This window comes from Patiria miniata, unplaced genomic scaffold (genome assembly GCF_015706575.1).
Source record: "Patiria miniata isolate m_02_andy unplaced genomic scaffold, ASM1570657v1 HiC_scaffold_6, whole genome shotgun sequence".
Classification (NCBI taxonomy): Eukaryota; Metazoa; Echinodermata; class Asteroidea; order Valvatida; family Asterinidae; genus Patiria; species Patiria miniata.
In genome coordinates this window covers 25,714,361-25,728,492 of record NW_024037073.1, presented here as the reverse complement: position 1 = coordinate 25,728,492, position 14,132 = coordinate 25,714,361, and the positions used below count along the sequence as shown (strand labels likewise).

Sequence of the window (14,132 nt, the reverse complement as noted above, 5' to 3'; positions counted from 1 at the left end):
ACAATCAATATTTCTTTGGGTCCTATTGAAAATAAAGGAACCCAGCATTAATTATTTCTTATAGAAAACTACTTCACATCACCACTATGATACAACAGAGACTTAAATAACAGAGAGAGATATGTTGCAAGGATGAATGAAGTCCCTGAAAGCCATCAGCCCTGTTTTTGGCACATAATAATTATCAATTGTCAGATTGATCTTTGATCAGGCCAATTAAATATGTTGAACACTTTCAAGTGCTTCAACATGGGGGGATGCACATATTGTGACGTACGTGAGTAACCACTAGCTTAATTGTCACTTCCTTAACATGCTCAAAATCCAAAATGTTTAAATAGGATTATGTGAAAATCTTAGATTTACGGTTTATGGAAAAGGTACGTTGATGCGATTGCAAAGCCCGCGCTTAGTGAATGCACATGATCGCAACCTTGGTAATACGATTCTGTCCCTGTTAAATACTCACGACTGACCAGGCAATGAACGTCTTGCAGTTTTTCCGGGGTTAATAAAATCGAGTTGACGGCGGACACACTGAACCAAGTACCTCACAGTCACAAATTAGCAGAGATACAACCATGAAAACATCCGGAGAAAGTGACCCAACATGGCGACGACACTTGGGAGACGGGCTTGAGTGCAGAGTCTTTTCATTGTGACATGTGCATGCAGCACTGACATGACAACAAACCGCCACATGTGAATTGTAACCATTCATTTTGCACCTGTCAGTGTCACAAAACAACACCACCTGTATGCGCCCTCACGTGGGCAATACGTCATACCTTGGGAATTTTCGTAAACATTGGTTTCGTTCGAAAGATTTGGCTTTGACTTCCAGCGATGTTATTTTGTCACTTTCGGGATATACTGGTATCGGTCTTTGTTTTGCTATGAACATTTTTTGTTGTTAACAGCCCAAATGTTATGACAGGCTTGTATCGGACATGTAATTAGTTGTGGAAATGACTACGTTACTGACTCCGAAGCTAGTCCGAAATTTCGAAAACGCCACTCTCAAAGATTTGTTTAGAGGGCGCTGTTGAAGTTACCAGTAGAAACTTTTTAACATAGACTTGGTGGCAGGATAACCCCCAGAGAGATTGACCCCCGATATCAAAAATGCTACCTTAAAATGAAAAAAAGTAGAACAAAGTTCCCTAAGAACGGTGTTAAGATTATGTATGTATGTTTTTGTGTTTACGTATATGTATGATATCCTGGGCAAATAGCAGAGCTGCAGCTCAGTCCTTTATTTACCAAATTGTGGTAAACGCAAGAGATGTGGCCTACAGAACCGAAATGGGCCGGATTATTTGAGGGTACTCACCTTTAAAAAAAAATTATCATACAAATTCCTAAAAAAATATACTTGTATAATGTGCGCCTGTTAAAAATACGGTACACCAGTCTGTAATCTAGTGTTACTAATCGTCGAATTTGGCCAGGCCCCCCCCCTTTACATTTTCTAATTTTTTGGCTGATGAACCCCCCTCCCCTGCGAAAATTCCTGGATCCGCCCCAGTACACTATTAGGTAATTTAGTGTGCACGATTGTAGGATTTTATCGGCACTCCCCTGGGCACTCCCCACTGAATATATGTACAAGAAAAGGAAGATACTTAAATTTTTTAAAGATATTTTAAAGTTGGGTTTGATTATTTTTCTTGAGTACTTTCCTTTAGCCATGATATCTACTTTTACACATTGGGAATCTGTAACCAAAAAATTAAGCGTGACCCAATGAAATAAGCCAGAGGAAAAATGGTCAATCTTTCACACAGAATAATTTGACTAAAACAAGTAAATTGGCTCAGATCTACATGTACATGCATTTAATATAAAATTTGCCATTGAAAATACAATTTTATTAAAAGTTCAAAAGAGTTCATTTCTAACATCACGTTGCCAGAAAACTAGAACATTTATAGAATAGAAAGTCTGATTCGTTTTAAACACCGCATCCACTTTAATAATTTGCCATTGGAAATGAAAGAAGTGACTGTTAATTTTAAACCAAGTCACAAAAATCCAAAATTTACAGCACATAAATTCTGATAAGTTTAATAACTATATGGTGTGCATGTATTATAAATGACAAACACAACTACATGTACACTAAAGTAGGCGAATCATATCCACATCATCTACGTTCATACCAATATCCATGACAGAAAACCTTATCGCATTTGCATAAATAAATTTGCACTTCACTGTAACTCACATTGTTTTGATGTTCAAATGTATTTCACTCTTTAGTGATGGTTATGCGTAATGACAAAAACACTTCTAAATCGTATATAAATTCTTTGGAAGTTTTGGTAACTTAAAACAAAGGGAATACAAATTCATCTTGATGTTTTATAATTACACATTGCACTCAGATGAATACATGCCTTTCATGATTGCATGTGTTGTCTAAATCTGGTCTCAGATTATCATGATCATGACTAATCTACATATGCAAGACTCATTTGACTATTAAAAATGTTCACATTTGATGTTTCCCATTTACCATCAGAAGCAATGAAATACACTTCTTGTATAATCCTAATGACTGCAACTTTCTTAAAAGGTACATATGATTATTTGCTTCTTGTGCCTTTACTTTTGTTTGAAGCAACAATATGGCTAAAAGTCTGAAGCAGGGTGCATGACAACTAACCTGTTGAAGGCTGATTGGATAGTATACGTTTTAAGAAAACCGAGGAAATACATTCACTTTTTTGGGGTGTCTTGTAACTGGATTCCATTGCTAATGCATAATGTTAAAATGTGCCGTGGACACCCTCTTTAACACCACCTCAGTTTTCGTCCACACGAAAACAATTTCAATTTACAAGGGTATTTGGTACCACTCCTATCTTGACTTTGAGCAGAGTTTGTCATTAAATCAATGCTTCTCCAGGTCATTGCAAATGATTCACATGGCTTTAAGTAACAGTGTTTCAATTTTAACTGCGAATGTACATTGGTCCAGTAAATAATACTTTCAGGTACTGTTGTCCACAAAATGTTCACACAAAATTTGAGCCCTGCTAACGAACTCATTACACACAGTAAGATGTGACAATAGCTTGTAGATTGACAACTAGTCTCTTGGTTTCAGTAAAATATATAAACAACATTTTTTTCATGATAAAATATGTATACTTCATTTTTAATTTAGAGCACAAAATTGCATCATGACAAAGTCCAATTTAAGAGTACCGATTTCAACAATGAATTAATCATTATTTTTTAAAAAATATAACACTGTCTTGTTATTTTGTTACAATTGTCATATTATAATAATGCAATATATTTTATAATGCACTAATAGTCGGTTTCCCTTTTTGGTTTATTGGAACATTTGTTTGTTTATTTTAACAATCCTTTGTTCAGATCCAGCGTAACCGGCACAAATTTGGACACCGTGTATTGGTTCAGTTGAGCTTGCCATTTGGGATCGAGATGCATGTTGAGAAGATGCCTGGTGATAGATGTCTTGAGATCCTCTGAGGAAAAAAAAGACCAAAGAATATTCAAAATGAGACGATCAAAATGGTGGTTAATCTAAACGCAGACTCAAAATGGCAGGTTCTTGCGGGCCGTTTAAAGTCTGATACTGGCAAGCGCGTAGATTGTCAGATTGACCTATGATGCAGGGTTCAACATTATTTAAATATCTACAAGCGTACTAAATATCAGAATCATGAGGCCCTTGTATGTCCTCATGTACACGTGTCAGGTCAGATCTTCTGTTTAAACGGTGGTCTGACTGTCTGAGGTACTTTCCTCTTCCACACAACAAATATCTTTACGCAAAGTATGTACTTGTGTATCACTAATTTTATTCAGTATTCATAAGATGGAATTTTGCGTCGGGGTGATGTAAATCAAATTAGGTTTTGCCCTTCACCGACGTATAAACAGTTGGTATAAACAGTCAGTGTGTTACCTCCCGAGTGAAAATTGGAAAAAAATCACTCGGGTGGGACTCGAACCCAAGACCTCCTACTTTCTAGTGCAGATGTCTTACCACTCAACCACCGAGCTAAGGGAATCAGTTGGCTGGTTCGAATCTGATGTACATAGCAGCAGGTATAGCATTAACTATTCATAAGATGGAATTTTAGTTGGGGTTATGTAAATCAATTTAGGTTTTGCCCCTCGCCAACGTTTTTTTTTCCAACTTTCACTCAGGAGGTAACACACTCATACAGTGTTCATACGTCAGTGTTTATACATCGCTTATTTGATTAGAGTTTTATTCAGCATGCAGAGTCCTGTGGCCAAAAGGTTCCTGTGTTTGACTCATGCACGATGTTATGTTGAGTCAATCTTGACAGGGGACATGGTGCTGGTGTTCTTGGGCAAGATACATTACTACAATTGCCTCCATTGAGTACATTTGGGGGGGGGGGTGCAGACCACATAGTGCTGATCTTGAGCTTATAGCAGGAAAGTGTTCTCATGGCCTGATGAACAGGGGTAATAAGTGTGAGCAATCTGAGAGTGTTGTATAAGAGTGCTATATGAACACTGCACTACGATCATCCAATATCTTAACATCAGCGCAAGGTGTTGGGCGACAATGCGTTCAAGAGTTCCACCTAAACCTTTTCTTCAGAGGGATTACTGGGCAGTGTTGTAGGACTCGAGTCTAGGACTCGGACTTGAGTTGGACTCTAGTCACATTGGAAAATGACTCAGACTTGACCATGACTCCTCGAACTCGAGCTTGGTGACTCGCGACTCGAGTCATGTAATTTCATCAAAAGTAAAAAGCTAACGTAGGGATTGGAAAGGATCATTGAGGAATACTGTTTGGATGATAAAACATGGAGGGAAGGGTTGGAGGAAGATTTTTTAGGGATGGGAATTAAAAGGAAAACACATTTTGGCTCTAAACAACATGTACACACCCAACTATATACACTGGGATTTACTTAAAAGACAGAATGGCGGATTAAAAAATAATTTTAAAAAACGATTAGTTCGGTGAACAACTAAGAACAAGTGACTTGTGACTCGGACTCGGACTCAAGGCTTGTGACTCGAGACTTGGACTTGGACTCGGACTCGACGTTGGTAACTCGACTACAACACTGGTACTTGGTCACAGAGTCCACTGTACCTACCAGGTAATGCTGAGTTGACCACCCCAGGGTAGACAGGCAAAGTCCCCCAAGAGGTGACGACATGAAGCTTGTCCCTCAGCTCAGGATGGGTCTTCACCTGTAAGGCTAGGGTGTTGGAGTCGATGCCTGTACCGTCTGCTGTCTTATCAAGGATCATCTGGATGGACTTCAGATGGGAACCTGGGCAGGAAACAAAATTATGAGATGTAAATTAGCCTTTTTTATATTTGATTTTTGTTTGCCCCTGCTGACATATTTTGTAAACACTGTGCACTTAGTGTTGTCGGAAGGCTTAGGTGGGATTTAAACTAATGACCTCATGTACACAAAGTTGGGTTAAGCGCTGCTACATTAGACTCCAAACGGCCAGCTGGCCACAGCAAGCTCAGTGGTCGAGTGGTTAATGTGTCTGCACTAGGAAGCAGAAGGTTGGGGGTTCGTGTCCAACCAGAAGTAAGCTGGTTGATTTTGCAAACCCGCAGACAAAACTCAATGTGTACAGTGTTTGTAAAATACTTTAGGGAAGGGCAAAAAAAATACATGTATGAAAAAGAAGATCAATAATTATATGAATGAAATCAAATAAAGTTGATTCCTACTTCCTAATTAACAATTTCGAATTTCACAACTATCCATATAGATTTGAGATGCAGACCAATGCAAACGAGTCTTCACAGATGTTTGTCTTTACCTGACTGGATAATTTTACCAAAGAAACTGGTCTTGTTCTCTCCTATCTTTTCGAGTCTATATATCTATCATTGAAATATCACCAATACAAGTATGATTAGCATTGAAATATTTACATAGAATCAGGGGCGGGGGGGGGGGGGGGGGGATGTCAGGGGAAGAAAAGGGGTTGGGGATTATATTCCCCCCCCAAACAAAAATGGACAAACACACTTTCCCCTTCCCAATTGTCACATTTGTGGAAGACAGTGTTCTAGTGAAGGTTTGCAGTTTGCAGTAACACCATGTAGGCATGCAGAGTCTCTTTTGGGAAGATGTGTGGTTCTGAAAAGAACCACACATCTTCCCAAAACAGACTTCTCCATGGTGGTACTGCAAACCTTTACTAAACCATGCCACCACGTAGTTAGACCAAGTAGTTAGCCCTGCAAATTGTCTTGCAAAGATGTTCCATCAACAAAACTGAGAATATGACAACATCAACTTGAGAGACTGATTTCAAATGACAACAACCCCAGAAAGTGAAGAAGAAACTCTGATCAGATGACAACCAACATTAGCCCAGGAAAGAAAAAAAAGGCAACTGATGAACAGAAATTAAATTGTGATTTGTGAATAAAAACTTCCATTTGACTTCATTCCTTATCAGATCAAATCGAATATCAAACAGAAGGGAAGTACAGAATTGTTGTATGGGTAAATAAATCAACATCCAGGGGAAGAACACAATTCATTTTGGGGAAAAAGACAACAAGGATTGATAGAAAATAAAATCTCTTCTTTGTTTTTGCTGTTGTCTACATCTACATATACCTTTGTATAAAGTAATATTAGTGCTTAAAGATGTTTTGAGTGAATGTTACTTTCTGTCATCAGTAACCTGACGAAATTGAAACCAACTACCAACTACCTGCTCCTCCGTCCAATCACGTCCATATACTGTCATTATCCCCAAAGCCATTTTCAGGATGTATTCATCAAGCTTATTCCCACGTGACCGGTTGAACCAACTACAGGATGAGTCAAAAAGAAAGTGACCGAATTTGAAAAAAAAATGTTTAAAATATTTGGCTCGTTCCATGTTAATAAAAAAAACACGGATAAAGTACATCTTATCAGACTTGTATGACTCGTGACTACTCGAGTCCGACTCGAGTCACATTTTTAATGACTCGGACTGGGACTCGATTCACTTTGACTTACGACTCGGACTCAGACTCGGGGCTACGGACTCGGACTTGGACTTGAACTGACTTGTGACTCGACGGAAATTACCGCACTGCACACGCGCACATATATAATTTGATCGTTTTCTTTACTGTGCAATACATGTACAAGGCGCTCGATGTGGTGCATGCGTGGCCGTGGCCTGTTACCGATATATTGACTTATAGAAATCAATGTACTGAAACTTGTACCCCGCCATCAACACGCAATACTGCATTGGTGCAAGATTGATAGGGTAAGGTACCAGACTTTTCTTGTCAGACGTCCTGTCGTTCACACGTGTATTGCTGTCGCATCGCGATAACGCGATATGAATAGTCTGTTGATCTGCCCGTTTCAGTAACGTTACATGCAAGTTGCAACGTACGTAGATCATGATGGCATCCACTCCAAAAATTGTCAATTTTAACTTCAAGAGAACTGCCAATGGAAGATCAAGTGCAGAATGCAAGTTCTGCAGGAAGAAAATAGAGGAGAAAACCGGCACTACGTCCAACTTCAATCGCCACCTTTCACGTATATAGAAGTCTGAACAAAGTTATTCGAAACGCCTGAACTTTAAATGCAAAAGTTAGGCCAATACCAGTTTTGTCTGAATTGCCTTTATAACTGTTTTTGCAAATGAACTCCTTATTTCCAGAGAAAATTAGAGAAAAGCTGTGGGGAAAAATGAAAATTTACAGCACCTGAAATGTACGTATTTCCATACTATATCAAAGGTGACTCTAAATCTCTGAATTCCCTAAAATGTATGTTTTTTTTTATAAAAAGAGGTGACTCGTTACTCGGACTCAACCTTTGTGACTCTCTGACTCGGACTTGACCTGGAGGACTCGGGACTCGGACTTAGACTCAAGAAATGTGACTCGGACTCGGATTCGATGTTTCTCGACTCGAATACAAGTCTGCATCTTATTGACTATTAACTGTGAAAATATCACTTAAATTGCAAATTCTATTCCCAATTCATGTCTATTCAATAAAACAATCACAAAACTTGGCTGTCCACCACTTATCAATTACCGTGCTGCAAACTGATAATACATCTCTCAATGAGGACAATGAAACATCAATTGTTTTCCCACCTCCATGAATGAACGAGAACTTGCAAAGGAAAAGATACAAAAATCACCATCGATATTTCGAAGAAAAAAGAGAGTTAACTTGCTTCTCATATTCAAAACACACAACCTGATAGTAAAAATTCTTTCGATTTCAATTATCAAAATCTCATTTGTATTTGAATACTTGTGTGTAATCTGTAATTCTCACTTACATGTAGCTCATTTAGCATTCAATATTATCGCATTCCTTAGACAGCTACACAAACGGGTTCTTTTTAGTAAAACATGCATAACTTTGGATGGCATGATCAAATTTAGTGCTTGGGTTTTTTTTCAGAAGAACATGCTCTTTTAAAACATATTTCTTCGGTGTATCTAATTTGATTGCTTAAAGTAAGAAAAAAAAAATCTTGAGGGCGGGTCACTTTTTATTTTAATCACCCTGTATAAACACAATGTGAACATGCATCTCTCATACACACTAAACTTAATTGTCTTCATTTTCTATCATCCTCTTTTTTTCCTGTCTTTCCTTCTTGTGCGGCAGCCCTCACATTGAGTGGCATTTATGCCTTGTGAAGGGACGACTTGCATTAAAAAAAATGATTACATGTACACACTATGCATGTTTACTCTAGAGCCAATCATTAAAACTGAAACAAATTCAATGCTCAGATTTCATGTCAGTGCAAGTAGTGAAACTGACTTACATGCATCTGCTTTGGTTACAGGAACTGATACCACACGATAGTCACATGCATTAAAATCGGACAGAAATGTTCGGGGAAAAAGAAGGAAAAGAAGAAGAAACTTTCTGTTTCAATTCCACTTTGCTCAAGGTCTTACAATCCCTGTAAGTATAAATCTGGAGTGATCTTGAAATAGAGAAGAACATTCTTTGCTGCATCTGAACAACATGTGGTTCACGGAGCTCAATGCTACATTGTGCATGAACTATGGGTGATGGCTACCAAAACAGCTCCACTCCATCAACTGGGTGCAAAACTGAAGTTGAAAAGCATCTTGAGAACTTTTACATGAGTGGAAAAAAAGTTTCTCAAATAACATGGTTAAGTGCTGAAATCATTGCACCAATCGGCCTCTGCTTAAACTTTGTCTTTCTCTTCACAGTCATTCGAGTGAAGTCCATGCGTACAATCATCAACATCTACTTATCCAATCTGGCTGTGGCTGACTCCCTCTACCTTATAACTTACTTCATAATTGCACTGTTTTCACCTATAAAGTCCAACTTATTGGTCAAAAAGGCAATATACAGTTTCCAAAGCACGTTCCTCGCTACTTCTAATTTCTTTGTGGTTACCATTGCAGCTGAGAGATTCTCTGCAGTGTGCAATCCTATAACGTTCAAAGAAAAAGCCTCTAAATCTCGAGCAGCAAAGATATCAGCAGGACTCTGGGTGCCAACAATTATTGTTGGTGTGATTCTGATTTTCGTACCATTAACAGACGCTGTCTCCAATAAAGTCAACCTTGGGATTCTTTCCATTATTAACATTGCCTCTTTGATAGCAACTCTTGCTTTGTACATCTATGTAGTACTGAAAGTGTGCAAGCAATCAGCCCTGTTTCCGAACCGTCCCAAGCGAGCAGGCAAGGTCCTCTGCATGGTTATCATCAACACTGCTGTTTTCTTCATTCTGAACTCACTGTACACTGCAGCTTCAATTATGACAATTCATGTACTTGTAGTGGCATCAAAGTTTACTTCAACTGCTCAGATTGTTGCCAATCTGGAACTTGCAGAGACAATAAATATTCTGACTTTATGCATTGCAATTTTGCTACTGACCAATAGTTCAATTAATTCCCTAGTCTACAGTGCCACAAACGCTGACTATCGTGAAGCTGTAGTCAAGGCTTTCTCATTCCTGAAACTGTGCTGTCGTTGTTGCCCAAGACAGAATCCCAGCCGACCATCGCAGCCAGGGAAGCAGATTGAGCTTCATGTGATTCCACAGGCAGAAAATGACCAAGAGCACCGTGCTGCCAGGCCAAGCAGCAGCAAGCCACCAAGCCAAGGGCATGCACAACACACAGCGAGTCAGCAGTCACTGGACAGCTGTCAAGAACAATGCTCCAGGCAAAGCAGCAGCAAGGCACCCATGCACAGTCTGCAGCATGTTCAAGTGCATGTTGAGGTACATGCAGAACCAGCAAGGACCCCAGCGCTTGCAAGTTCTCATTAGGAACAATGCTCTAGTCTGACTGACTGCAAGCTATCCATGCAAGGGGAACAGTGTGTACATCAAGAACCAGCAGAGAGCCAGCAGTCACTTGCAAGTACTCAGGAACAATGTCCCGGGCTGACTGGCACTGAGCCATCAGCACAAGGGCAGCAGTATGCACATCCAGAACCAGAAGGGATTTAATCTTTGAAATGTTGTCAAGAACAATGTTCACTGGTACCTGATAAGTGCAAGCTGTCTTTAAGGGCAGCAGTGTGTAGAGTGAGTGCTGCTTTTGAACTTGCTGTGTTCAAAGTGTAGAGCAGATTTAAGGCCGTTTCATACATCTTCTTCTTGGAATGCCAATTAAGTAGATTTGACATCGAGAAACATTAACAACACAATATGCTGGAGTTGAAATGTGTTTTACTTCAGCGAATTGCCAATACATGTACGCACCATGACATCAGTAATGTGCAGGCCCGCCCAGAGCAGATTGCAACCAACTATCAGTAAAGGGAACAGCTGGTATTCATGCAATGTATGTATGTAAAAGGTTCAGAAATTAACAAATCCCAAATAGTTTAATTATTTGAATCAAACTTTTGTTCGTATTTAAAGGTAGAGTAGATCATTTGCAGCTACCCAAAAAGTAACTGACAAAATTATTGTTAAAGGCTTTTGGTTTTAATGGCACTAAACTCCCTGTGAAATCATTCTTTTTGGCATGCTGTCGTTTTGAAGGAAACAAGGAAAGAAAGCAATTTTCAACGATGCATCATGTTAGTTCATGTAGTTGGTTTGTAAATTCGGTGAATCCATGAATATGTGCGCGCAAGCGTCGACACGACGCACACGCACACTAGGTTGCTATTATTCGTCAGTTCAGTGCATGACATCACGTAGCTGCAATTGACTGAATGAGAATGTGTCCCTGGGGCTGAATTCGGACGCAATATAAAACGTGACTCAGCAACTTTTGAATTGAACCCGAGATCCTTGACTATAGTTTTCTCGGAAGATACTGCATTCACAGAGTTAAAACTTCATTGTGTTAATTGTTAAGCACCCGTTTTCATATTTTGAGCACTTTTGATGCTTCAAATGAAAAAAAATGCACAAATGACAAATGATCTACCCTTCCTTTTAATGAGCAAGTTTGTTACTTTTTTCAGTGTGAAATATACAAGTAATGGTACTAACATATGGATAACCCTGAATTTTTTCCACTGTAAATAGGTTTTCATTTTAGGAACTCTATTCCAAGTCTTTGGATGTTTCAGGCTTTAAAATATTCCATATTCACGAGCAATACAGCGATGTAATGAGCTGGAACTTCAGTGTCACTGCTGTTTGAGGGGACAAAATGTAACAAAAGTGTTTTGATCAAGTTTGATGTGAATGTTGCGTTCATTAACACATAGCATGCAGCCAGTGAGATGCTTAAATGTACAAACCTTTACACATGTACAATGCAATGAATTTTAGGTTCATAAATTATACAGAAAACCCCAAAGCTGTGAAGTGTAAAATACCTAAATCGACATCACAGCAACATTAGAAACAATTGTGAACATGTGCACGGGCATTGCAAAAAAGTGTGCGTAAAATGTGGTCATTACTAGGTCATTACAAACACAGGGCTGGGATATTTCATGTTTTAGTGAAATTCATTTTACAGCCTTTTGATGCTGTTATTAACAGACCTTGACAAATCCCAAGCATGGAGTACAATACATACATACTCCTAAAAAGGCACAAACTGTATGGTTATTGTTATTGAGGGTTCAATATTTAGGGAGCAAACTCACCACCAGTCCAAAATGTCTTGGGAGGTTTTGGATCTCAATCTTGAAGATCTCTGAGGTGAAGTGCTGTTGCGTCAGATAGTGATAAGGATCCGTTATGGCAGCACCAGTCACTGGTACGTCAGAGGTGCTGGTGGAATGGTTATCTTGTGGGTCAAGACCTGATGCACAAATGAACAAATTAAAAAACTTGATATGGCTAGAGCTATATTGTCTAGGTCTTCACCCAAAACAATTTCATGGGAACAATCTGACAATAGCCGTAGCCATAGCTCTAGAAACGCGTTTCAGACACAGTCTAAGTATTACAGATCAACAAAGTTGCAAGTTATGCATTAGGAGCATCCGATTCCAAATGTATACCAATCTTTGTGCATACATGTAGCACAATGTGGATAACTTTTTTTGAAGACCAAATAAAGTGCTGTTTTTTATTCAAAGTTTCTTGAAACATCCTTTAGCAAGGAGAAATCCAGGGTATAGACTTTTTTGTTGCAGAGCACAGATATATAATATATACGAGACCATTGTAGGCTTTAGATGTACCGTATGGGATTTAAGTCTGGAGGATCAAAGGTGTCTTCACAGCTACTAGCTGGAAAAAATGTAGTTGATAGTTAAAGTCAGCAATTTGTACTCCACTTCTGTCAATAGAGCGTGGAAGTTGACCTCAAAAACCTACATGTAGGTGATTTTACTAGGTTTATCCAGTCAAGGGCAAAGAATGGGTTCTGAACAAGAAATAAACCATTCCAATTTACAACACATTCAAAAAGTATTGCAAGTTGATTACTATAGTAAATGGAAGAAATGTGGACCTCCACTTCCGTTCATTGGGTGAATTGGGTGAATTCAAACACGGGAGTCTGTGGCTAGACTAGTCAGTGTTTGGTACCAAGATGTTCACATGAAAAGTGAATGTGAACTGGCGAGACTTGCATGCTCTATAATTGTACATATAATCTGTGTAGCACCACTAGTCTGTTGTATTACATTATGAGCTCCATGTCTGTATGATGTTTAAATGCAAAGCAATATTCTAATATTTCTTATAGATGGACTCAAGGGTACTTCGAATTTGGGTAATTGAAAAATCAATGCTGTAAAATATGAATGTCGTTGTAAAGTTAGCATCACACTTAATTTGCACAGTATCGGAGGAATTGCTGTTTTTTATATGTTCATTAAAGCTGCTATTTCCTTGTGTAATTTAGAACTCTAAACACAAATAATACAGAAATATACTATCACCAAATTGGTGTTTGAGCTCTTACGTCTTTCTGACACCTAGTAATATTTGAGAAAAAAAAATTGCAGGGCAAACCATGTTTCTAAAAGTCACATACTTTTTACAGGACAAACAAATTTGCGTGTAAAAGCAAAATCAGTGATAAAATACACAAAAGTGTACACTAGCAACATTTAAACAAACAGTGATTTTTCTGAATTTTGTTTTTAAAACCTAATTCTTGCTTGTACAAATGTAAATGTTGAAAAATCTCTACTGAGTAAAAGAGCTTGCTGGTCAATATTGAAAGTACAAACATATACCCTCAATATTCATGCCACAAAAGTAAGCCAACATATTGGTCAGCAAAGGGGATGAAAAGGGTTTAAGTCTTTTGTGGCTTGTTTCTTTCTTCTCAATAATTAATTCCTGACAGACATATTAGACAATGCACAATATGTACACCTGTCAATCTTTCTGTGTGTTGCATTCTGATTGGTTGGAATTGATCAGCATTGGCTACTAATGGGCCACGCCCCTCCACAGCTGATCCAATCAAGCATGAACGCTTATCTACGGCTTTTGCAAAATGGAAACCTCTGTGAAAATACTTGCTTTTGTAAGCGCCAAGCCGGAAACCAACAGTGTTATCTGTCAATGAAAATAAGACATGAAACTGAAACTTTTGCGCAATTTACCCAGGCCAAGTTTCATGAAGACCTGACAAGAAATTTGGGGAATAACTGAGAAAAAAAATTCCCGAAACTTTCTGTTGCGGTTTTCATAACCAGGCGCGGATC

The 14,132-nt window shown here is 38.6% G+C and overlaps 1 long non-coding RNA gene across 3 annotated transcripts; it reads right to left on the bottom strand.

The window, feature by feature from the left end:
- Nucleotides 1–2,464: 2,464 nt before the first annotated feature.
- LOC119743389 lies at nt 2,465–12,148 on the bottom strand. Of its 3 annotated transcripts, XR_005273015.1 has the most exons (4): nt 12,108–12,148; nt 6,727–6,826; nt 5,127–5,306; nt 2,465–3,500 (listed from the first exon to the last, which is right to left on the bottom strand). It is a non-coding gene; the product is annotated as an uncharacterized LOC119743389 (long non-coding RNA). The 3 variants fall into 3 exon arrangements; XR_005273014.1 differs by lacking the exon at nt 6,727–6,826; XR_005273016.1 differs by lacking the exons at nt 6,727–6,826; nt 12,108–12,148 and adding an exon at nt 5,818–5,920.
- Between the last annotated feature and the right edge of the window lie 1,984 nt (nt 12,149–14,132).